This window comes from Tachypleus tridentatus, chromosome 2 (assembly GCF_004210375.1).
Source record: "Tachypleus tridentatus isolate NWPU-2018 chromosome 2, ASM421037v1, whole genome shotgun sequence".
Lineage (NCBI taxonomy): Eukaryota > Metazoa > Arthropoda > Merostomata > Xiphosura > Limulidae > Tachypleus > Tachypleus tridentatus.
Window position 1 is genome coordinate 58,681,654 of NC_134826.1, and position 27,874 is coordinate 58,709,527.

Genomic DNA, 27,874 nt, shown 5'->3' on the forward strand with positions numbered 1-27,874 from the left:
GCTAGTCTTACTTTCTGTGATGTTACTAGACTATTAAAATAACTTAAAGATATTGATAAATGCATTTGTGTCTTTATAATACCTTAATGTTTCACCCAATGAGAAATCTTTAACTTAAGTCTTCGTTTTCAACATTTAATGACTTCTTGTCTATTGCATGGTAAATGGAGGGCCCGGCAAGGCCAGATGGGTTAAGGCGTGCGACTCGTAATCTGAGGGTCGCGGGTTCGCATCCCCATCGCGCCAAACATGCTCGCCCTTTCAGCCGTGGAGGCGTTATAATGTGACGATCAATCCTACTATTCGTTAGTAAAAGAGTAGCCCAAGAGTTGGCGGTGGGTGGTGATGACTAGCTGCCTTCCCCCTAGTCTTACACTACTAAATTAGGGACGGCTAGGACACATAGCCCTCGAGTAGCTTTGTGCGAAATTCAAAAACAAACAAACAAAGCATGGAAAATGATTCTTTTTCCATGAGAGACTTTTTGTATGTGATCGTATTTATGGAAACAAATTTATATATGACATTAAGGAAATTTACGTCACGGTTATATCGTCTTCGGAAACAGAAGATAATTGGAGCTTGTAGGTCTGTGAGCACTGTAATATTTATTATATTATACGAATTATTGTAATAGTGTTGTGACTACCGTCTACGCAACTTAGTGTGATGATTCACACACACACACATTTCTAGAAACATTTTTATTTATTTACATATGCCTGGTATTTTGATGTTTCAATTTAATTTGGTCCTATTAATATATAGATGTAGTCGTATCCACTGATTGTCATTGGTTAATACAGATAACTCTCAATCTAGCAGGGGCGACGTTATCGAAGAATAGTTTCTTAGATTGGCTATCCAAAGATATAATCAATTTGCGCTGCTTGTAAAAAGTACCATATTTTATCTCTCACTTACATAAACTGAAATAAGTAGACGTTTCAAGTATACGTGCTTTTGAAACGCTTATAAGCTTTCAATTATAGGAAATCCATGTATGAATCACAAAAGACATTATTAAAGGCTTGTTTCCTACCTGCTTTATCTGGTAATATTGTCTTGTTTAAGTTTATAAATGTCCACAGGTTAAACTCTGTGTTACTGGGAGGTGATATAAAAGATAACCCTTAATCATTGGCATCTCAGAGATGTGCCGGCTGAGACACAGTTTAAATGTGGCAAAAGTTCAATACATCAAGACTGTTTCATACACTACACCATTTCTTTATATAAATACTATTAGAAAAACTATCACTATATCTTATGCTTATTCATGCGTTATACAAGTTCACAAGCAGTTTTTTTTATCAGGCAGGGGGTACAGCAAAGATAACACTTATTTTAGTTTCTGTTTCATTTATTTTGTAATGAAGCTTTCAGTTGTTTTTTGTCTAACCTTTTATTTAGAGTTTTGGGCAGGTAGTTAGCTAGTCTACAGACCTCTTTCATGGGTTGACTTATTACTGGTAAAAGAAGGTATCGGTTCAAAAGTTTATTTAAGTCTTTCACTGGTTACCTTATTAATGAAACCTAACATGTCATATTCATTGGTTATCTTACTGACATGTCATATTCATTAGTTATCTTATTAACATGTCATATTTATTGGTTATCTTATTAACATGTCATATTCATTAGTTATCTTATTAACATGTCATATTTATTCGTTATCTTATTAACATGTCATATTCATTAGTTATCTTATTAACATGTCATATTTATTCGTTATCTTATTAACATGTCATATTCATTGGTTATCTTATTAACATGTGATATTCATTAGTTATTAACATTTCATATTCATTGGTTATCTTATTAACATGTCATATTCATTGGTTATCTTATTAACATATCATATTCATTAGTTATCTTATTAGCATGTCATATTCATTGCTATTAATATGTCATATTCATTGGTTATCTTATTAACATGTCATATTCATTGGTTATCTTATTAACATGTCATATTCATTGGTTATCTTATTAACATGTCATATTCATTGGTTATCTTATTAACATATCATATTCATTGCTATTAATATGTCATATTCATTGGTTATCTTATTAGTATGTCATATTCATTAGTTATCTTATTAACATGTCATATTCATTCGTTTTCTTATTAACATGTCATATTCATTAGTTATTAACATGTCATATTCATTAGTTATCTTATTAACATGTCATATTCATTCGTTTTCTTATTAACATGTCATATACATTAGTTATTAACATGTCATATTCATTAGCTATCTTATTAACATGTCATATTCATTGGTTATCTTATTAACATATCATATTCATTGATTATCTTATTAACATGTCATATTCATTAGTTATTAACATGCCATATTCATTAGTTATCTTATTAACATGTCATATTTATTCGTTTTCTTATTAACATGTCATATTCATTGGTTATCTTATTAACATGTCATATTCATTAGTTATTAACATGTCATATTCATTAGCTATCTTATTAACATGTCATATTCGTTGGTTATCTTATTAACATGTCATATTCGTTGGTTATCTTATTAACATGTCATATTAATTGGTTATCTTATTAACATATCATATTCATTGGTTATCTTATTAACATATCATATTCATTGGTTATCTTATTAACATATCATATTCCTTTTGGAACTTTTTTTTTTACCCAGATGGAAGCAAAATATTTTCATTAGAGTTAGTACTTCTCTTACAACAGATGAGTTAGTATAGTATAGGCTTCCTGTTAATTCACATAGTTTTTCTCATTTATATTAAAGTATATCTACTGTTACTTCATTGGTGTACATACATCTTTGTGTGAAGCGTGATCTAGTGGTTAGTGTGCTCCGACTGTAAATCCAGGAGATCATGGTTTGCTGACCGTTGCCGCAGTTTGGTGTCGTAGGTGCAGTATAAAAAAGACGACTGACGTCACTATTCGGTCGATAGGAATAATCCACGTGTTTCAACGAACTTAAAAGTTAACTTATAAATGGCTAGTCTATCGATTCAATAATAAAAACAGTCTTATAGATAGCCCTTCTTATAGCTTTGTACAATATACCATCCATTTCTATGAACTTTCTGCTCTCAAAACCAGATATTTTGCAGGAAGCTTCTAATTAACACTATTTATTAGAGACAGATGGGCAGCATGATTGAATATCATTATAAAACAAACCTGTTTAATATAAATCATCATTAAAAATTAGGATTCTTCAGTCAGAACAATCTGTTAACCATCCTCAAATAATGTTTTTCTAAAATAAAAAAAAACTCAAGACTCACATTTATCTTTCCTTGTCCATAACAGAGTGTAAATAAATATTGTATTTCATATTTGTATTTTGTCTCCCACAAGTTACGGTCGTAGGAGGTTTTTTATTTCAATTCTTAAGAATTTCAGCTGGGTTAGATGATATGAGACAAATGTTTATTTTAAAAGCTATGTACAGGGTGGCCGTAAGTCTCTACCCATCCATATGTTATTATGTTATATTCACTTACGCATGTATTTTAAATGTGTTTCTTTTTTCAGAGAAATATGGCCAATGTAAGTCCGTTTACACTTGAAAATGTCTCACAGAACATGGTGTCGCATAATATTATGCAGCGAGAATGAGGGTCAGCACACAGATACACTAGATACATAAGATATATGGATGGGTAGGGACTTACAGGCCACCCTGTATATATGTTTACAGCACAAAAACTGCGTTCTGAACTCTAATACTAGCATTTAATGTGTTGTTTTGCTAGGTTTTAGCAATTAAAGTGCGATATAGATAGTCATAGTATAAACGTATTTAAACAGGAAACTAGATAAATAGATATGAAAGGCTGACGTTATATAATCATATTAAAAGATGTTATATTATTCAAGACTAATATCAGTGTTACTTTACATGAATGTCTACGTCTTAGATTTACTAATATTAATTACGCTTGTTAAAGAGCAGTTGGTATTATTTAAGTCTTAAAAGTTAACTGGATACACACGATAAACAGAAGGGATTAATGCTAAAATTTTCAACCAAAATATCCCCAGTTTGAAACCAGTGATCAACAGAATGACAGCTACTCAAAGCAGCCAGCCCTACAAGGGATTTTGTAGGCATTACTTAAATCAAATAATGAGACATTTTGTTTTTTGTTTTTAAATGGAAGGACGGTCACAGATGTGGAGCATCTTAAGTAACACTGCAGAGAGAACCCTGAACATTCAGAGGAGCAGTTGGCATAATAAACATTAGACCAGACTTCTCCATCAAGTTACACTTTTATTCAAGGTGCTGACAGTGAGAAGCTAATTCTGATGACGTTTAAATCAAACTTTTGGAGAGAACTATCGACGAGCTATCTCTGATAATTTTTTAACTCCATTATACCTGTACATTTGACGTAGTAGTTTTTTAGGAGAGAAACAAAGCGTTTCTAAGACAAAGTTTAAGAGTAAACAATCTATGCTACTGTGGCAGACACTAAGATTCTGTTCTCACTATGAAGTCAACAGAAACTTGAATATTAAGTTGTTGTTCTTTCTTAAGCTTGAAAATAATTTTGTACTTTATAAGAAAACATAATTATTTTCATTTTTTAAAATGAACACATTCAAATATTTATATACAGGAAATCCTATATATTTTTATTATTTGCCTTTTTTTAAATATCTTTCTTTTCCCAAGTATGTGCAGCCTTTCAGTTCAGAAGTCATGTTTTCTGCTTTCTTCCCAGATTTTATACAAGGGAAGAAGAGGCTGAAGGCTACTTAGATTTTTAAAATATAGAAATAAAAATGTAAAATGAAAAATAAAAGAAAGATTTATATAAAATTATCACAAGTAAGTAAAGTTTGTTTGTTTGTTTTGGAATTTCGCACAAAGTTACTCGAGGGCTATCTGTGCTAGCCGTCCCTAATTTAGAAGTGTAAGACTAGAGGGAAGGCAGCTAGTCATCACCACCCACTGCCAACTGTTGGGCTACTCTTTTACTAACAATAGTGGAATTGACTGTAACTTTATAACGCCCCCACGGCTGAAAGGGCGAGCATGTTTGGCGCGATGGGGATGGGAACTCGCGACCCTCAGATAACGAGTCGCACGCTTTAACACGCTTGGCCATGCCGGGCCGAAGTGAGTAAAGACATGTCTTTAGTCATTTTTACTAATTGGATTTACCATTTTATTCTATTTATTTTTTATAGCCAGGAGAGACTCCTATTTGTAACTCAGCTTCTTAATCCTTTCCTTTTGTAAAAATATTATAAATGAACAATTTTGGAATAAAATGCTAAATTGTCAAAACACAGTTATAAAGTATATTGCATCAAAACTTTTATAACCCGAAAATTCAAGAGAAGCTTAATTTAAAACTAAAAACACATAATATATTGTATTTAACTGTACTTAGATTAAAAATTGTTTTAATTATTGAACTAAAATATCATTTTAACATTGAGGATTGTTTTGTAACTGTTATGTCAATAATATTTATTCTTGAATATTCTACATAACAGATCTGTAAAACATTTTATTATCGTTATTTATTTTATTGCTCAGTTAATTTAAAATCATTCATAAAATAAAAACAAGTCTTAACTAAAAGGGTGTTCGTGGCTTATTTAAAAATACCTAAACAGAGAAGTCAAAAGAAAATTCTGTATATTATTTAACACTTTACGATTTCTTTTTCATGACGTACGCTGTCAATAAATTGCAAAGAGAAGAAGTGCAAGTAATGGGATCACGTGACTTAGCACGCGATTTACCGGTACCGAAGGTAGTGTTTCACCCCATGTGCAAATTGGGAGTGGTAAATTCCTGATCGGTAATATATACATGATATATTCCAGCTGACACGAAGTGTTGCCCCTCGTCTCTTCATTATCACGTGGTGTTCCTATTACTCGAAAAGTACGGTGGAGTTCCATGTCGATACGTTGTGTTATATTTTTTACATAACTGGAAGAGCTTCCCACTCACTCATCGGGTATAATCAAACGTGTCCGAACTGAACATCAACCAATTTCAATAAAAAAACAAAAATAACATACGCAGATGGGACTTTAAGAGAATCGTATACCAAAATAATCTCAGAATCTACAGGTAAGTTTGTTTTTTTATTTTTACAAACTTTACACGTCATATCTTAGTTGTCCCCCACCAGTAACTCAGCAATAAATCTGTAATCTGAAGACGTTAAAAAACGAGGTTTTGATACAGTAGTAGACGAAGTACAGATAACCCATTGTGTAGCTTTGCACTTAACAACAGCCTAATCAAACCCTTTAACTTTAGTTAAACTTGTTAGCATAATAGTACGGTACTGTATTTTCTCAACTTTCGCCTGCAGTCCAATTGAATTCAATTTATGTTATTTTATTTCATTAAAATTAATTTTATTACAACTTATATTACCAAAATTTCAAAAATGTAAAAATATCTGTTCTTTGTTCCTTTCAACATGCGCATATTTTAAGAACGTTCACAGTGTTTCATCAACATCAAAAGTATTACGTACGATTTATCAGTTAATAAGCTGCTACTTCTGTTTGAGTTCTGTGTTTACTGTACATAAGAACTGGGTTTCAACTAGATCACAGTATATACTGAGAAATGAAATAATCACTTTTAATAAACCATTCTAATGAAAATTTGCGATAAACTGTAAGAAGCTTTGGGTCACAGGGAATATTTAACACATCGAGTATCTATTGATCAAAACATTATTGCGCCCCCACGGCTGAAAGGGTGAGCATTTTGGTGTGACGGGGATTCGAACCCTCGACCTTCAGATTACGAATCGAATGCCTTAATCACCTGGCCATGCTGGGCCGGTATCTATTGAAATAATAAACAATGCTGAGGTGTGAAAATAATTAAATCGAGACATCATGAATTTCAATTTCACTCTTAACATTGAATTTGTACGGTATGGCTTTCTGGTAATTCGAAAGAAGGAAAAGTGCACAGTCTTGTTATTTGTATCGATAACTCATAAGGTTATACAAAGTAACCTACAATAATCATTTTTTTTCCTAATCCTACTTTTTCACAAGTGTTTTGGAATATTCTTCATATTAATATATTGTACATTTACAAAGTTCTATGTTAATATCAGAAATGTACTTCTAAAACCTCGAGATTATATAAAATGAACATTCCTCCTCCCAGTACTTGTGAATAAAGTTTATGTTATAAAACTTTTGTTTATAACATAACAAGAAAGTTGCTTTTAAACCGTTTTGACGGAATACAGTAACTGATAAAATCAGTTTTTAGTTTCGGTTTTCGAATTAAGTATTTCTATTAAATCTACATATATTGATTAAGAATTAGAACTGGTTTCATAGATCCGAGTATACAATAAACTTTGTTCACAAGCTATCTTGTACATTATTCTCAATAAAATATTAATTTATATTCTTTACTTCTTGTTGAAATAAAAGACAGATACTTTAAATTATAAACCAACTATTCCATAATTTTGTAAGATTTTTCAGTTACCGAACATAGAGTGAAATTAAGCGATAATGACCAAAAAAAACTGTGAAGAAATACAAATAGATTTTTCCAACACTTCGAAATTCTATATTTCTAGTTATAAAGACTAAATATTGGGCCTGGCATGGCCAAGCGCGTAAGGCGTGCGACTCGTAATCCGAGGGTCGCGGGTTTGCGCCCGCATCGCGCTAAAACATGCTCGCCTCTCCCAGCCGTGGGGGCGTATAATGTGACGTTCAATCCCACTATTCGTTGGTAAAAGAGTAGCCCAAGAGTTGGCGGTGGGTGGTGATGACTAGCTGCCTTCCCTCTAGTCTTACACTGCTAAATTAGAGACGGCTAGCGCAGATAGCCCTCGAGTAGCTTTGTGCGAAATTCCAAAACAAACAAACAAACAAAACAAGACTAAATATTATATCTAAAGGAAACCTCCATTTTTCTCAGCTGTACGTTAATTTTGCTTCTAAAGCAATTCTACCTATGACTCAAATCTATCTAAAATTAACAAATATCCTTTGAAAACGATTCAAAACATTAATGCTTCTTGTCAAGTCTTTCAACGTAATAAGTGTATTTTATCACATTAATCAGACATGTATGTATATATATATATATATATATACACTTTATTATCCTAAGCAACATTTAGATATAGTAAGAAGGACGAATGGCGAATTTTAATTGAAAATTGCAAAACTGTTTGTGTTTTGTATTTATTACAAAGCTACTGAGACTATCTTTTGCCGTTTCTAATTTTAAAATAGGGAAGGCAGTCAGCTAGTTAGCAGCACCCTATCATCCACGCTAACAGGTTCACTGTCTATCATCTTACCACAGCCGGATTATTTATTAGGCGCAATAGGCACAGTGCCTGGGGCCTACAAAAACTATGGGTTCATGAAAATGTTCTTTAAAAATTGATATTTGGTTTAACTTGTAAGGCTGGTAGGGCCTTGACCGTCTCGATCTGGCGCTGCCTCTTGTGATACATTCGTGACTTAAAGTGAAGGAAGATTTTACGGTTTCGTACGGATGGAAACACTGTGCATCAATTCCAAAATTCAGAACTCTTCAACTGGGCCAACCTACACCGGTACGAGAGAAGCTTTTTTCATAACCAAAATGAAGCACTAACTAGGTAAAATGATTTCTTTAAAAAAGTTATACTTTGAAATCTAAAATGTGAGTAGGAAACATTTTGGTATTTAATGTGTTCGAACTGTTGTTATTTGTTTTAGGGAAAACTTTATAATGGGCTCACTGCGCTCTGTCCATTACTGAGAACCGAACCCCGGAATTCAGTGTTATAAATCCGTAAACTTACGCTTATCCATCAGGAGGCTGTTTAAAGTGACTAAGCAAGGAAAGAATTTCCCATAATTTATACTTACGTTATTTATCTTACTGTAAACATTTTAAACGTTTGCTGATCAAATGTTTTTTTTCCAAAGTGTGTGTGTGTGTGTGTGTGAGAGAGAGTTTTAATCTTAGTTTATAAATTATTGAACTTTTCATTTTAAGAGAACTTCGAATGAATCAACTGGCACACAATATTGTTTTTTATTTTTTATTTTATTTCATCTTATTCGAAGAAGATTATTTTTTTATTATAGACTGACGTCAGCAAATCCTAACTAACCTAACATTTCATAAATGTTGAAAAATTAGGCTTCACCAACTTACAACGCTAAAATCAGGGGCTCGATTCCCATCGGTGGGCTCAGTAGATAGCCCGATATGCCTTTGCTAAAGAAAAACATGCACGCTTAACCAACAAAGAGATAAGAAGGTTCAATCGTCGGCAGTCATACGTCAGTAAATTCCTTTGTGGGCCAATCAAAATTAAGAACATTTGTGAAATAAATTTGTGACGTATTCATTGAAAAATTATTGGATAGAATAAGTTGCATTAAAAAACATTCATATGTTGAAAAGTCAGTGAGTTTTGGTAACACCACGTTCTAAAAATGGCTTTTATGTTATGTTACTTAACAAGTATAGCCTAATGTTGCTGTTAATCTATAGACTAAAAATATGAAATAAAATGTACTGACAAGAAACCTGGAAACGAATTGTTGTTGTTTTGATTACAAATATTGGTAATATAACAGAAAATGGCTTAATTCAGACAAGACTTAAGATGAAAACTAAACAGATATTTTTACTTTCAATATAAATTTTATACACCCGACCAGGACAGATAGTAATCGAACTAATCTATCTGGATAGTTACTTTTTTAGCTTTTATAACTCCTATTTTGAGAAATCAAGCATGGTATGATGTAACACAAACTTGTTTCTGTATAGGTTATTTAGATATTGACTGTGTGTGTTTTTTGAAACTTTCCATTTTGCACTATTATGAGCTTATGATGTTTGAACCCTCATTCCTAACGTTCTCGGATGTTAGTTTATAACTTTTCGATGTCATTTTCTGTGTCTTTTAAACATTCATAACAGATACATTCAAAGAAGTGGGCTGTTAACATTCCGCAAATATAGAAACAAAAGTATTTAAATAAGAATCACCACGCTTATAAGGTAGCTAATGCGATACCAACAAGTTATTGGATAGAAAATAGGAACTTTTAATTTTGTACGTTTTTACATTTTGCTTATCATTTTAGAAAACCCTACTTTTTGAGATTTTAGCTCGCACTCTTGTATCATTGTTTATAAGAAGTATGGGCGATTAGATTCCCAAGTTCCTTTAGCCCAAAGAGCTTTCACATTTTATGTGAAGTTTCAATGTTTAATACTACGATTATGTTCCTTTTGAACAACAATAGCTTTTATAATAATGAGGTAGTCCATTATTTTTATTTTATTTCTATTTTAATTTTTTTATGTTTATCTTTTCTTATTTTAACTTGGGAGAGCATTCACCTTCCCACAACTGTCTCCAGACAATGAAGGGTAATATAGAAGTGGGACGTTGTGAGCTTGAGCACCCACATCTCGCTCTCCTAATGTTTAAATTTCTTATATTGTTATGTAAAACCAGAGAATTGGAGGTTAATACTGATAGACGTTGTATCCGCATCGCAATATGTTCACAGTTACTTCCAAAACCTAAGATTAATTTTATAATCCCACGTTGTAGCTTGTATCCTAGGATTCTTTTTTAAAATATGCAACGTATTTTGTTTAATTTTAATTTGTTTTTTTTATGGCTTAACATTTATGGATATATATATGAGAGAGTGAGAGAGTACATTTTTCACGTGTTACCACAGTAAACTGTTTTTTAAAAAAGAAATCTCTTGGTCAGTGTCCCCGGATAGATAAAAGGACAGGTTCGCAAGGAAGAGAGAAAAATAAGGGACAAAAATTACATAAACATGGAAATGTAAGTGCTTCATACATAACAAGGTATTTGCAAATTATGCACTTGATAAAATTATTGTTTTAGTTCTATAAGATGTTGTTTTTGACGTTTGAAAAGATTTATAATGTATTTTACATTTCAACTAACATTCTAATTTCCTTGTTAAATTTGTTTGCACTTATACAAAACTGCATTTTTCAAGTCTTCTTAAGTTTTTTAACTCCTCGCTTAATGATACACAGAAATGTAATAATAGTAATAGATTACCAATAACTGAAAAGATGAAAGTAGTGTCGTGATAAATGTGATAGGGAAACATTTACAAACCTTACCCTCCTTAAACAGCTAACAACCTACTGAATCTAAATCTGTAATCATATGTTACTCATTGAGTGGTAATGTATAGGAAAATGATGATTTTAAGAGATGTGACGAAACTGTGGTTTAAAATATTTTGAAAACGATGATGTCTCGAACAGCTTTGAAAATAAATCAATAATAAGTTTCGAGCTATTTCTACAAGTTGTTTAATAATACGTGCACTTTGGTTACTGTGCTTCAGTTACTAACTGCAAGAAAACCCTTTACCTCACCTATGTAATCACGAACAGCGTGTTGCCATCAGTTTTATATCGTCACTTTGTCTTTCATCCAAGTTGATTTCAGGACCGCATGTGGCGAGTTAATTGGAAGAGGTGTCATTATTTATCTCCTATTCCCCATTTTCACGAGTAAATGAAATGTTTTTCTCGAATAACTTTAAAAATTCCTCACCGTAAGCGGTTTATAGAATTCCCCACGGTTTAAACAACTGACCCATCTCGGTGCAAAAAAATAACTAGCCTGATTTATATAACTTTTATATTTATTATGCAATTGATAAATTGAGTGTATAAAGGTCAACGGACCCTACTTAATCAAAATGTCAGTGTTAAGTTCACAAGACACAAGCTGACATATTTTTACTACATCCTCCACTAAAGGTTCAAGGAGGTTATGCTTTCACCCTGTACATGTATGTTTATTTCTCAAAAACGGCTGAATGGACGAAATGTGATTGTACATTTGGGTTATGACCCAGGTTAGAAGCGATTAGTTATATGAGAGTTAAGGTCAAAGGTCAAGATTAAAGAAAGTTCACTAAAATCTACAACAATTTCTATGGTTAACATGGGAACAAATTTTCCATACTATTTTTGCTCTGTAACTCAGTCAAAAAAATCACACCATTCAGATTAAACTTGGTTGAAAGTCTTATTTCTCAATGTCCTGCCAAACCTGGCCCGTATTCATTGTTAACAGCAAACATACGGTAACATTTTCTTATTTTTCTTTTTTTTGATAACTCAATTTGATCAACGCTGCATGACAGAGGTGTGCTCCCTAAGTGCCTATCTAGTTATGTAATACATTTTCTAATACTTTCTTCTCAGTACATATATTATAATTCAGGGAAAGAAAATTCCTCTCACATACATAAAATCTTCTAGTGGGTCAGCGATATGTCTACGAGTTTTCAATTTTAAAATTAGGAGTTCGATATCCTGTAGTAAACACATCGCATATAGCCTATTGTGTACTTTTGCGCTACAGTAAACAAAGCAAACTCGCATACATAAATAGGTGTGGTCTTTTTAAAAGAAATAAATGAAAATATTACTATTGAATAAGTGTAAAGTTTAAGAAATATTACAGCTGAATCTTACTATTTGTAGTTAAACCTCAGCATATGTTATCTTCTGGAATAGAGTTGTAACTTGTATTAATTCTCGCTTGGAATTTTGCAGAATGCAATTTTTTTTCAAAATTTTCATATTTTTATTTATCTTAGCAGTGCATGACTAGTAATGTTATGTTACTTGTAGTCACTAAGATGTGTCTACCCACTATAACGATTGTCTAAACAAAACAATGAAAATGAAACATCAACAAACATCCTGAATAACTGAGTTCGTGGCTTTGTGTTTAGTTCATATTGTTTCTACAATACTTAACAAATTTTTATATGCTCTGAGAGTTGTATTTTAGTTTTTGGAGTGGCACAGTAGCTGAAACACGACCTAGTCTTCGTCACCTCTGTTGACGTGCTTCTCACTTCTACAAAACCCACTCTGGGATAGATCACTGATATAGCTAGTTCATCATGCCTTTTGGACAGTTTAAATGTTTAATATGTCTATTATATTACTGCAGTAGAAGCTGACAATTCAATAAAATCCATGAAAATACTGCTTGAACATTAGGATAAGCCGTTGTAATCGTTTTAACACGCACGTGTATATTTAACTATCCTCGGAACCAAACTGCTTGGTAGCCTTGGTACTGGTTGGTTTTGTTGCAGAACTACAGTTTATCTGTTGCTCAGCCAAAACTGAAAGACAATTTGTGAAGTCAACTCATCCCTTAGATACTAATGCCTGAAGCCAGATCTCAGATAACCATCTCTGATTAAAAAGAGATGTCACCAAGAGAAAGTTGGGATACATCTTTCCACTCACATCTAGCTTGTTTATATCTTTTGATAATCAAATTTGTTCTAATTTATCAAAATGTAACTTCATATGGAGCCTCTGATACATAGCAAGGCTGGGTAAAGTTCTTATTGCTCTAGTGATCACTAGGTACTAAGACCTAAGCCTTGTGCCCATATACTACCTGATATCCAGCTCAAGGTTCTCAAAGCTAGCCCCCACAGCCTTATGAGTGATCCAACTATTGTACTCATTCCAATTCTACTAGTATAGATCAATATGTATGTGTTGTTGCTAGAGCTACACATCGCCAGCTTTTCTTCATCTGTTGCTTTGTTGACCTGAAAGATGCACATGCAAAATGGTTCAGTCTGGTAACATTATTTAGACATTCATGTAACTAGTTATCAAGTATGATATAGTTGAAATGGATATTCCTCTTCTTAAGCCCATTGCATTTTTGGAATACAACTCTGATTGCAGTTATTGTGTGGTCATAGCAGCTAAGCCAAGAAAATCATGTTGATCCATTGTACCATTCAGTTTTGTGATATATGCTGCAGTGAAACCGGTGGAGTAAGGAATTGGTGATCTTTAAATTATATGGAGACCCTAACGGGCTCTATAAGCTGTTGTATAGTCGGCTTACAGCTGCAGTTGTAATTGCTACTGGCTTAGTTTATTGCTCTAATACGCAGCTTTATATGTTGGTTGGTTGTTTTTTTTAATTTCGCACAAAATTACTCGAGGGCGATCTGTGCTAGCCGTCTCTAATTTAGCAGTGTAAGACTAGAGAGAAGACAGCTAGTTATCACCACCCACTGCCAACTCTTGGGCTACTCTTTTACCAACAAATAGTGGGATTGGCCGTCACATTATAACGCCCCCCACGGCTAAAAGGGCGAGCATGTTTGGTGCGACTGGAATTCGAACCCGTGACCTCAGATTACAAGTCGAATGCCTTAACCCACCTGGCTATGCCGGGCCAGCTTTAATATGACCACCTCATACTGAGTTGCTGTTCGAACTGTCACTGAACCTTAGAAGACGTCCTTCATATGTAGTTCATGTAACTTTTCAATACACTTGTTGAAGAACATCTTATAACGATTTTCAAGTGATAAAGTATTATATGTATACGTATATAGTCGCACACATGCGTGTATATATTAAATTTTGAACTTTCGAGAGCAGCTTGAGTTTGTATTGAGCTGGGTATCTGAGGGACTCGAGCCGAAGACTATGTACTATCAACTACGATTCGTACATACAGTCCAAGGTGTTTTGTAGCAGTCAGTGTAGCTTCCAATATTCGTTTAAGTGCAGATGTCTGAGGCGGCTTGGGTTGCCGCTTGCATGTTTTCCCTCTCGCCCACAGTTTAAAGATAAACACGCTACACATGAACGATAAGATTTTTGCCCGTAAAATTTCTTCCCTCTGGGTTGAACCATAAGGGCTTCAGACTTGGTCGTGAAGCTCATCACATGCATGAGTTAATTATGTGAATAAACAAGATTGGAAAGGCTGCTTTCGGATATATTAATGCATATTATTAAGTAAAAACTGATACAAGGAAACAATAAGTTTTTCTTATGAAGTAGTAAAATAAGTAAATGAAATCTGTCACACGCCTTTTTAGTTTTAGTTTTGTTTCAGTAAACTTAATCTCTGAAAATTGTTAAATTTAATTTTCTTACTTTTTTGAAAATCGTGTTCGTAATTTCCCATTTTTTTAGAAATAAATCTTGGTATATCTTTACAAATATTACCAGCAATAAGTAACACAAGCTCGATAATTTAGCAGATAGTCAAATGATAACTTTTATTCATTAATTAACCGCGAAAACTTCAAATTAGGATTGTTTACTGTTCATAGTTTCATTCACATTTGAGTTGAATTTTTATTCACTACGAAGTGTTTGGTAAAGTTTATAAAATAAAAAATGAAATAGATAAAAAATGTTCCATTTCGAAACAACTTGTTTGTCAATCAGTATTTATTTACTTATAAGACAGATCCAAAAGATCTACTGACCTAATACTAGAAGTTAAAACAAGCTTCATGACTGAGCTTTGAGAGCATGACCATAACGCTTTTGTTCTAATTTTAACAGTTAAAAAAGCAGAACGTTAGTCATACCTGCCTATTTTACTCGAGAAGAGAATGGGATAACAAACTAAACCTGAAGTTATGCTCTTTAAATTGAAGGAAAGTATTACTATTCCACGCCGAATCGTTATCATCTGCTCCCCCACCCAGTGCTCAGCGGTATGTCTGCGGACTTACAACGCTAAAATCCGGGTTTCGATACCTGTGGTGGGCAAAGCACAGATAGCCCATTGTGAGGCTTTGTGCTTAATTCAAAACACACAAACATTTTCATGAAAATATAACAAGTGCTCGAAGATCGATCGCAGTGCCCCCTCACCATACACAAATAAACATAAAAGTGGAAAAATAAAAATTGAAGATACCAGATAAAAACCATGGATGATCAGAAAAACAACAGCAAGCAGTAATAACAAGAATAAAGAAAACAACATCCGCTCATCAAGCTGTATAAATAGGTGACAAAACCGCAAATGGGAAGACAATTCTTTAGAAAAAAATACGAAAAGGTAAAGAGAAAGGAAACTACTTAAACATCCGAAGAAACGCAAATTATGGGGTGGTATTTTGACGTAAATGAAGTTTGAAAACAGTGATAAAATTTAACAAAATAGTTGTCAAGGATTGTTGCAAGTCAGTAGCAGAATCACGAAGCCAAGAAGATAGTTTTTCTGACACTACAAGGTGACGTCGTTCTTAACTGACAACTGAAAGACAGAATCAGATTCAGTAAAGCAGTGTTCAGTTTGTGATAGTATGTATTGATGAGAGCAGTAAAGTCCTTTTAAATACAAGCATAACTGGAGAACCGATGAAAACAAAACAAACATTGATCTGGGTAGAGAACAAGCTATTAAAAAATGAACCATCCACACTGAATGTAAAGAAGGAAGCTAATTGATTACTCTGGACTAACTAAATAGCTCAGGATTTGACAACCAGCTTCTTACACTCGCAATAAAAGATATGGATACTTAAAGAAAGAAGAGGTATGATTTACCTATTTAAAAGTTCCTTCTCATAATTCTATCAAAAGTTTTGGAAATAGTTATGAGAAAGTTATAAGTTACAAAGTAGAATATTGTAAAGAGAAAGATTAGAAGAGAAAGTGTACAAGAAGACAGTTAACTAATAATAGATGGATAAACAACACCGTAAATTTAAAAGGAAGTTGATGTCCATTATTTCGGAAAACAAGTTTCGACACTTTCATATGCTATTTTTAGTTCAACAAGCATATGACCTTTAAAAGTCATATTAAAACGTATTACAAAATACATTTTACTGTTTCCAAGTGATAGAATCAGTTTTTATGATAACTGTTCATAATCTAAAGATAATAAATATATCTTCTGTTTTATGGGGCTGAACAGTACTGATTTCTGTTTCCCTGGTACTTGCACATGTGTTAAGCTTTCATTTTGACCAGAAAGTCGTCACACGTATGTAACATGTTCATGTGTTCTTAAGAAATACACTGTATTGGAAGGATCACGAATATAATAGCTACATTTCATCTAAACACGTGTTAATTTCATGACTTGGTTGCCAGAAACACTCATCTGCAAAATAGAAACCCAAAAGTTTTTTCAGAGTTTTCAATCTTTCAGAAAAGGTTTAAATATATGTCATATAAACACAATTAAACTTAACAATTAACTGGGCAAAAAGTAGAAAAAATTAAAAAGGAATTGAACTTTTAATGTAAAATATGATTTTTTGCTTAAATAATTGAATCCATGGTTTTTCAGATAAAGATGAAAACAATAAACTTTCAATATTAAAATGTTATTTTTAAAATATTCAAGTAATTAAACAAGAGTTCAAATTGCAATCTTCATAGACATCTGCCTTTAATAACTCAAGAGCAAGTTTGTATGTTTCAGTACCCAAGTCTATGTGCTGCAATACCCACGACGGCAGCGCTTAACAACAAATAATATCATAGTCGTGTGCCCCTGGTGGCTCAATGGCAAGTCTGAAGTCTTACGATGCTACAGATTAAGTTACAATACCCAAAATGGGCAAAAATTAACAACAAACAAACAAAATGTGTCTAATAAATGAAGATTTCAGGATGCTGTATTTCACTTTAAAATTATCAATTATGAAACAAAAACTTGTCTCGAAAAAATAGTCCAAAATCATCTTTTGGAGTTCTCGTATTTAACTTACTTTTAATATTCAACAAATTTTGGCATAAAGACACCCATTGACCCTGATTAACGTTAAAAATAACAAGCGTCACAGTAACAAGTTTGTGTATTTGTAATCAAGCACAAAGACTCGCAATAGGCTATCTGTGCTCCGCCCAACACTGGTATCGAAACCCAGTTCCTAGCGTTATAAGACCGCAGACATTCTGCTGTATCACAGTATCAATATAAATAGGTATAAGTGTCATAAATAAAAGTTATATACAATTTTTCTATCTACATTTACAACGCTGTAAGTAATGAACAAAGGTGTTCGATATCTAAATTTTAAAATATTTTTGGATTTACATTCAGATGTACAAGGTGTATCTCAAATCAACAGATCTAAATTAAATTTCTTATCTGTATATGGTAACAACTAAATAAGCTTTCTGTTTAATAACATTTTATTTAATTGATATTGAAGAATGTTTATACCATTTAAATAAACATTAAAATACTGTTTATAATATCTTTTGGAAGGGCTTTTTCTGTTTAAAATGTTTCTATATTTTCTAGTTCTTTGTGTAAGAAAAACATGTGCACTGCAAATGTAAATTCGATGAATTAATATTTTTTAAAAGATCTTTCTCTAAAAATCAGCATTGAGTTATGAAAAGTTAATATAAACATATGAACGTTGACACAGTTGACTTGCAAATTTACCACATTGTGTTATGAGTGATGACGTCAAGATTTGGAAATTGACGAAGCTAATGCCGTTCGACTGTGAACTTGGTATTATATTTGGGAAATGCTACAAACTCTCCACACCATCAAAGCAATAAAGTGTCATCAACACACCCTCTATTGTTTAAATAAATAAGGTCATTGATAAAACCAAAACTTTTCAGATTGCAAGAGATCAAATTTAGCGTGTGATGGAATATTCTATTTTTTTTTCTTAGCTACACAACCTAGATTTGGTCGTGCAAATTATACTCACTGTGAAAATGAGCTTCCTTTGTGTAAAAATTCAGAAGCATCTGAAACATGTCCATGATACCTTAATTTCATTACTTTCGTTTTCATGTAAAAGCTCAGTGCCTACTTTTATAGTCGTATCCAACAGAATGTTGGTACAGAAATACTTTATAACAAAAGTAACAAACTACACGTCATTAATAAAATTCATTTCTTGTATTCCTTTAATAAAAACAAAATTATAACTCACTGTAAATTTCTTATTGGTCAATAGTTCGAAAACTTTAATATAAACCCATTAAGTTTTGATCATATGTACGTACAACAGAACAACAGTAATTAGAAAACTTCTTGTGCTACGTTAGAATAAGAACCCAGTGGCTTTATTTTACATAACCTCTTGTCAATAAATGTTTCTCTGTTTTTACATATTAAGTATATTTATAATTCACATTCTCTAGTTCTATTTGGATTTATATCCAGTTTTGTAAATTTAGTTTCGTGCTTGATAGAAAAGTGTTTTTATTGTATAATTTTGTTGGGGAGATTTTAATATTATGATGGTTTTATTTAAATTTGTCACACCGAATGATTTTTATGGCTCCAAAGATATCCTCAGATTTAATGAAATTCGTTTTATGCTTTGAAAACAAAAAAAAATGTAATATGAATGAAAAGGTAAACATTCCAAATTCACCTCTTACATTCACATTGCCGTGTTATGTTTTACATAGTATTCTTGACAAGTGATTCTTAAGATTGTAAACCCTTCCCAACTTGGATTGCTCAGATATTTGGAGATGTCACCAACTATGAGTGTATGAAAATATTTGTCTTAGAAAATTAGCTGGTTTTTTATGTTTTTAATTGTATATTCCATTTTATCTTCTTGTTTCTTATATATTGTAAAAATAGTTTAACATATTAAACTTGATTTGTAATACACACAAAGCTATCTTGCTGTTAGAGTGATTAAGTATGCTCAAACTGTTTTTTTATAATCATCGTATTTGCGTATACAAAATATGTTTTATACACAAAAGCATTTCTTCAATCAAAATGTAAATTTTCATTTCATTTCTGTTAACCCTATTGAAATGAGATTTCTGTGTAAAATGTCAATTTTTTTTTACTAAATGTGATATAAATGTCATACACATCTAATTCTAATTAGTTTAGTGACTTTAGTCAGTGATAATTTTAGTCTTGTTCTGATGCATGTTTTACATATTTACATTTAATCACGTTTTACCTGAACAGGAAAGTGGTCAACACGAACAACAAGGTCAGTGAAGTCCTGTTATTGCTTGTTATCAGAGCGTTAGTAAGCTATACTTTATCACTCTTTTAAAAGCCATTTTCAGTTATATTTGAGGTTTGGAATAACTTTGTGTGATTCCACGAGTTTTCAGACTTTCATATGTTGGCAATAATAAAGCTATAGCTCATTTCATGTCTACTAGCTTAGCTAAGTGTTACAGTCCACTAAGTTCAAATAAAGGACAAAATGCACCTGAATATGTAAACTCAAAAAGGTCATAGTACATGGCCCCCTATAACGCGTGACATTAATGTTATTATTTGTTATTTACTTTGTCAAACACACTTCTACACTTGCCTTCACGTACTTTCATATGTATAAATAAGAGTTAGTTGTGATTTTCGAGTATTTTCAAATAAGACCCAGCATGGCTTCATATTTATTACACCAAACTGAAAATCTGTTGCCAATAAATCTCGCTTCGCACTGTAGTGCCTTGGATACGTTATAAAGGTGACAGTCAAATTTCACCATTGCATTACAGCAGCCAAATTTTGGCAGTGAGTGCTGTTATTTAGCTACTTTCCCTCTAGTACATAAAGTGAAAATTAGAGACAGCTAACCCAAATAATGCGAATATCCAAAATAAGCAAATGAAGTAACTTGCCAAAAGAAAATACTCCTATTATCTTGTTGCAGGACAAATAGTAATTTACCTCTAAACCTAATATTACTTTATCAATTTAATTTGCTTTTGAACTTTACGTTTTAATGTGCTGCTTTTTTTTATTTTAGCAGAGATAAGTTATATTTCTGGAGAACTACATGTTCTTAAGACAACAAACTTTTCATCCACCAGAAGATGTCTTGTTGAAAAACTTTATTTTTTCGTATTTGTTATTTACAATGGCAATTTTTAATGCTGATACTTTCAACACTTCAATAAAATTTGAGTAATTTAATAAATTAATGAAATATTTATTATTTCCCTTTTTTATTTCCCAACTATTAAAATTACCGTGTTTACGTGTTTTGTTAACGTGCTTCCTTTACTTATTCGACAATATTAAGGCTAGTTTTATTTATCATACGAATAAATTTCATTTGAAAAATGACGTTATGAGCTCGCATGTCACACCAATTGGACTGAAAATCACTTTATTGATAAAGCATGTACGTTTGCTCAATGACGACAATTTATAAGCTGGAAAACGGTTATGAGTATTACATATTAAACACATGTTTAAGTTTAAGGACTTATGAGATTACAACTGCTATAACAAAGATTAAAGTCGACTTTATGATTCATATTCGTCGTTTGCCTGGAGAACAAACGAGTGAGTAGTGTCTTTCCAACAGTAGGTGGTTTAGTATATGTTTCGGAAGCTATTTATCATGGTGGAGAAACTGCTTTTCATATCTTCACCTAAAAGTCAATGTCACCTCCCATAGGCATTACAAGCAGACGATATTTCTTTTATATATTAGAGCAAGGTTTGGCAATAACTCTATTCTAGGATGAAAATACCACTGTTCAAAGAACACATATCGTACAGGGCCTTGTTGATCAGGAAGTTGTTAGAGTATTACTAATGCCAGCAAAGTTTCTAGATTGTAATCTCATTAGGAATTGCTTAGTATTACCTCAAAAGATGTTGTTTTTAACTGCAAAACATACATATCGTTTAGTTCACTCAAGTTAAAATAACAACAATTAGAAATCGCAAACTCTCAACATTTGGACATTTTTATCATGCATTATTATTTTTCGCACAACTTGTCAGCAAAATCTTCAAATTTCTGCATACTAAAATCGGATCTGCTTAGACACTATATAATTTAACAAAACAATGACTAATATTTATTAAGCACTATATAATTTAACAAAACAATGACAAGGTTGATACACGCAATGTTCTTTCTTAATACAAATATATTTTAGTATACAAATGATATTAACGGTTATTACTATATAATTTAACAAAACAATGACTAATATTTATTAAGCACTATATAATTTAACAAAACAATGACTAATATTTATTAAACACTATATAATTTAACAAAACAATGACTAATATTTATTAAGCACTATATAATTTAACAAAACAATGACTAATATTTATTAAGCACTATATAATTTAACAAAACAATGACTAATATTTATTAAGCACTATATAATTTAACAAAACAATGACTAATATTTCTTCAACAAATGTCAATAATCAATAAAGTTTGCTATAAACAATAAACACGCATTTTAGAATATGTTTAATGTATATCTATATCTTTTTTTTATAAACTGTTAGTAACAAATATTTTTGCTTTTACTATTATTTAAATATTGTCAGCAAAAGGAATATCTCTATCAAAGTAATATTTCTAAATGTTGATACTTCCTGTACCTGAAAGATAAATGATTAATGGGTATCTGCTGGTGGTAATCAATTATTTCACATTGAATAACACATTAGCGCAGTTCTTTGTACTGGCTGAACAGAGGATTTCATACTTTGGCGATTCTGAAGAGATCTATCTAGATCAAGACGTTTGGCAGCCAGACTTTGCAGTATTTTATTTACTGCTATGGTTGATGAAGAAGTGAATGTCATCTTCAACTCTATGACGTGACTAGAAGAGCTACAAAACGAATGCTTGCTAAATGTGTTAACTCGAACTCGTTGGTGACATCTGTTTACAGTCACGTCACTTTTAAACAAAAATTTTAATATAATTTTTAATTACTCTGGTTTACACAAATAAATTACACTTTTACACATATACTGGTTAAAGTTACACAATGGTGAATACAACTGGCAAATATGTAAAAAAATTTTACTCACTTTACACATCGTTTCAAATTTTACCTTTACTTTCTTGTCTACCTTCTATTTTGTTGTGCCACAAACTTTATTAATTGATAATAAATTAAAACAATTCCCATTCTTAATAAAAAATATTCTACCCTCAAACTCAGTTCAGACTAATATATGGAACCCCATATAAGCCCAGGTAGCCCATTATTTACATTGTGCTTAATTTAAAACAAAATAACTACAAAGATTCCAGATTACAAAATAAAATCGATGGCTTGCAAATGCTGTAAGAAAATAAAGTTTTATCAATCTGATCACTTGCGTGTACTCATTTAATTTATATGTTGGTCAATAGAGTTAAGTCTTATTTCAAGTACAGCTTCTATAGAAGGTAACATTTGTTTTCAAAACAAGTACGACGTTTCGATAACTGGTGAGATCATCCTCACATACATGTTAATGGTAAAGATCATTTTAATATTTAAATCAACACTTCGTACCTGTTATAAATACAAATCTTACTGTAAAGCTGTAACCTGTAATATAATACACTTTATCAGTAAGTAAACTTAAAACGAAACTATTGTAGTTAAGTCTTATTATTTTCGTTCGTTTGGGTTTAAGAGCAAAACTGCTAAATGGGTTATCTACGCTGACCTCATGCACCACAGGTATCGAAACTCAATTTTTAGCATTATAAAACCCTAAGGCTAAGTGATTTTATAAATCTTTTTGTAGATAATTTACTTGTCAATACCATAAAAAGCATTTTACAGAGACATTATAAGAATAATAGCCGATATATTACAGATTTAGTTGATTCTAATGTATACAAGGAGCTACTTGCGTTTAAAAAAAATGTGCAGTTTTAAACAGTTGTTACGCAATATAATTTATTTCGGACGATTTTCCGATTTCTTATGTTAACTAAGTTACGTATAACAATTTCAAAAAGGAGGAAATTTTAATTTAGAAATCAACTGAATGTTGACATGCATCAAATTTATAATATTTGCCGACAAGGTTGATACACGCGATGTTCTTTCTTAATACAAATATATTTTAGTATATAAATGATATTAACGGTTATTACTAACAGTTATTATAAATACTAATTTATGTACAAAAGTTTTACAAACTATATTGAGTCTCCTATCTGGTCTAGAACTACATATTTCATTAATAGTTCTGGTCCACGACGAGCAAATTAAACATAAGTTGATATGTTACATTTCTCTTAAGCTAGCGCTGTCTTACACCGGTTACAAGCTGACTTTTTTACCAACGAAGATGTTTAATGTCCTCGTAGAAATCTAACGTCCAAAGTTAACTCACTGAATTTAAACGGTTTGTAATGTTCGAAATCTATAAACGTTCTTGGTCAAATATCTCTAGTTTTTCAATTAATAATCACTCATCATAATTATAACTTTCTACTAACTGTAACTAACAAATACTAACTGTCTCTAAGATTTTAACCCCTGCTATTAGAGCGGTATGTCTACGGATTTACAACGCTAAAATCAGGAAAAAGATTCTCCTCGGTGGGCTCAGCAGATAGCCCGATGTGGCTTTGCTATAAGAAAATAAGCACACATTTGGCATTTTGTGATAGGTTGCTTTTATGTACCAACGTCAGATTCTCGAACATTCAACAATGTTCGAAAACATGTAAACCGCATATTGTTGATTCTTGCTCTCAAAAATCTTTTACAAATTTAGAAAAGAGGCTGGCCTTGTGCAGTGCACTTTCAACAATATACATCACATGCATGTAACGGAAACACGCGTAGGTATTAAAATAAACGTATAACGCTAAATCTGTTATATAGTACATTGAATTTTGAGATACAATTTTTACAATCAACAAAGGAAAGAGAAAAACATACGAGTTTGTCTATGTACCTTTATTTTGTTTGTTTGTTTCAGAGCAAAGCCACAATAAATCAAACCCCGGACTTTTACGTTGTAAGTCCGTAAACTTATTGCTGTCCAGCTAGGGGAAGTACTCTTTTTATGTATGCATGTACTTTAAGAACAAAGCTACACAATGGGTTATCCGTGCTTTGCCAACCACAGGTATCCAAGTGCGGTATCTGACGTTGTAAATCCGAAGACGTACTGCTATGCCACTGAGGGTTATTTCTTTGGCAAAATTTTTGTGAAAGTAGTGTTTGGTTTTAGGATCTAACACTTTGTAAGAAACAATAACAATGTTAAATAAAGTGCGCGTGTAAAAATCATTATTACTCATGAATTCATAATAGGGCAATTTCGTAATTAATAATCGTCGTGCATACAGTCTAAAATTAGTGTAGTTTCCAGAGGTAAATGAAGAATTTTAATCATAAAGTGGTTATAAAAATAATTAGAAATACTACAGACTTAATGAAAAAGTTGAAATGCCTGGCAAAAATAAATAAATAAATATGATTGTGGAAAAAGTAAATAAAACTGTATTGCTGTGATAAGGATAAGCATTGTGTAACCGAAAAGATGTCATTGTTTGTTTTTACTTATTTTAATAAAGAAAATATCATTTCCAAAACTTAACCTATGTCTAATTAAATAATGCAAGAGTGTTTCATTAGCCAAAGAACCTTTTTAAAAAGTGTGTTACTTAAACACATTACATTAACAATTAAAGGTATTATGATGTTACTTAGGTGAAAACGAGAAGAAAAACAATATACTACATAATAAAGTAAACGTATTTAAAAACATTAGCAATGAATTTTAAAATGTATATGAAGCTAGCAAATAACACACTATGATGTAATCAATACCTTATTTTTTATTCATCCACACAGAGTTCACGAAGATTGAAGTGACTTTCAGAAAATAATTAGCCAGGCACACTACTGTGGACTGATCAACAACGTCCACTCACAAGTGTACTTTCTTGATAAAGTGTTTTCTGTGGAAAATGGCAGTGATGAAGTAATGTTACTGCCACCGACCGATGAACAGTAGATAACTAGAAACACAGAGAACGAAAGTAGTTCAGACACTGAGCAGTCCACTTCTCATTGGAGGAGGTAACTAAAAGAAGACCAGGTTAGACATGAGAAGCAGAACTGTTGCTAACAATTCTACCATTAACAGAGATCAAGGGGTCAACAACGTGTCACCATTTCAAAAAATACATATCTTACGAAACTTCTGTTTTAATACCAACAAACATTGAGATATTCTGAAAACAGTTTGAACTGCAATACTTTCAACCATAAAAAAACCATGACATTCACAAATCGTCTTTGCAAAGTAAAACAAGTAACTGTAATAAATTTTTACTAAAACATCAAATTAACATAAGTGACGTAAAACAATAAAATATTGAAAATAAAACAACGGTTAAATCGAACATACCCAACGAACTTTACTTGAGAAATGTTTGTTAATACTTGCAACTTATTACTTTCTCTGGAAGCAACTGTTTTATTCATTTGAGTCTGATGACTGAAACCTACTCGAAAGGTGGTCACCACCAAGACAACAATGTGCAAGAGAAAACTGTCTGTGTTACCGAGTTTAAGAAATCTGAAACTATAATGGCCAAGAAACTCGCTTTTTACACGTTACAGACAATCTTCCGAAAAATATGACCAAAAAGTATGAGTCGAAGCTGACAGCTAAAACAAACATTGATACGGCAGTGCCATTAAACCAATGGAGTTGGTCAAAGTTTGAACATCTTGAGGAAAACACTGCAAACTTTCCGTGAACCAGTAATAATTCACTTTTTTTCCTGGGTTCTGTCTCGAGCAAAAGATATTTCTCTCAGCCACTAAATATGTCTGTCAGTGACGTACTCCTGAGAATTTTATCGTCTGACTCGTCTATTAAAAATAAGCAAAATGAACAGAATCGCTACTTGAAGTATCAAAAGGCAGGCGAACCATGCACCAGAGTTTCGGCTACAAATTTAGAAACATTGTTAAAATTACTTGATGAAACACCAAAATATACGCCACTTATCTCGAAAAGCGCTAAAATGCAAGCTGACGAAACGCTAGAAAAATCTCGCAGAATGAAGCGACATTTTACATCAAATGAAGCTTGCAATGGTTTCTTTTATTTTCGTCGTCCTAGCGGTCGTGTTCTGCCATCTTCCCCTCATCAGGATCAGCCGTCAGAATCATTACAGAATGTTGCATACTGACAGATAAATGTCGACGATAAATCTGCATTTTTAGGAAAAACCTTAGTTAACAATAACATAAATGACAGATTAGTTTTTAATAACGTGGCTGAACCATCTTCTTCTCAAGAGATAAAACAAAATTCAAGCATCACAAAAGCGTCTTTAAAATGTGTCACAAGTTTTGCTGGACAAGCTGGGACAGACAAACCTGTACAATCGCTAGAACCACTTGACAGGCTTAATGTTGCCAATATTGACACTACGATGTTGAAAATCGACTGGGATTCAATGGAAAGTCATCTAACTCAAGCTGATAAAGACACGAATTGTCATTTAAAAGTAAGTTATTTTCATATCAAGAATATTTTGGAACAGGTTTCGTACTTCTTTCTCTATGCTATAAAAATAATGTTTAAACTTTAACTTTTGTCGTTAATATCTTTGTTGAATGAAATGTAACTTAAAACCTTAATAATTTTCGTGTTTTCGCCAGAGTACACTAGTAAAGCTTAAGAACTATAAATTTTAAAAAATCTGGATTTCACATAATTTTCTTCCTTCTAATTTCAAGTAACGACAGTTTTCACGGGTGATAGTTGTAGTTGTTACTATGTAAACTGATGTATTTCCCTTCCTGCTGTATCTTAAAAAATCCTTGCTAAATTCACAGGTTTGTTTCTAATTTATACTGTATATACGACAGTCACGATCTGATATTCGTATTTAAAATTTTCAACGAATAAAGAATATGCAGATATCTGCTTAAAATGGCAACAGAACATGGGATACGTGCATATATCTGAAGATTGTTATTGCTTCTAGATATGATATTTCACGGTGTAATAAGCTTTTATATATTACATACTTTTATTTGATGCATATATATATATATGAAATAACGATACAACATTGTTTAACCAGAATTAAAATTCATTAAAATGTTTTATTGACGTATAAACCATTCGCTTTGACTTACAGGTTTGGTTAGTAAATTAAACTTTGTCATAAGACTTCAACGTTCTGTAGCTGTAGATATGAAACTTCTCAAATAATTCTTTTTCTGACTGATAGCTTTATATATCTAAAATCTATAAATCCCTAAAACGTCTAATTTCAAAC

At 32.1% G+C, this 27,874-nt stretch overlaps 1 long non-coding RNA gene across 1 annotated transcript; it reads left to right on the forward strand.

Annotated features, from left to right (window-relative positions):
• Nucleotides 1–5,878: 5,878 nt before the first annotated feature.
• LOC143235668 (uncharacterized) lies at nucleotides 5,879–27,874 on the forward strand. Its single transcript, XR_013019349.1, has 3 exons — nucleotides 5,879–6,107; nucleotides 10,777–10,854; nucleotides 25,422–27,874. It is a non-coding gene; the product is annotated as an uncharacterized LOC143235668 (long non-coding RNA).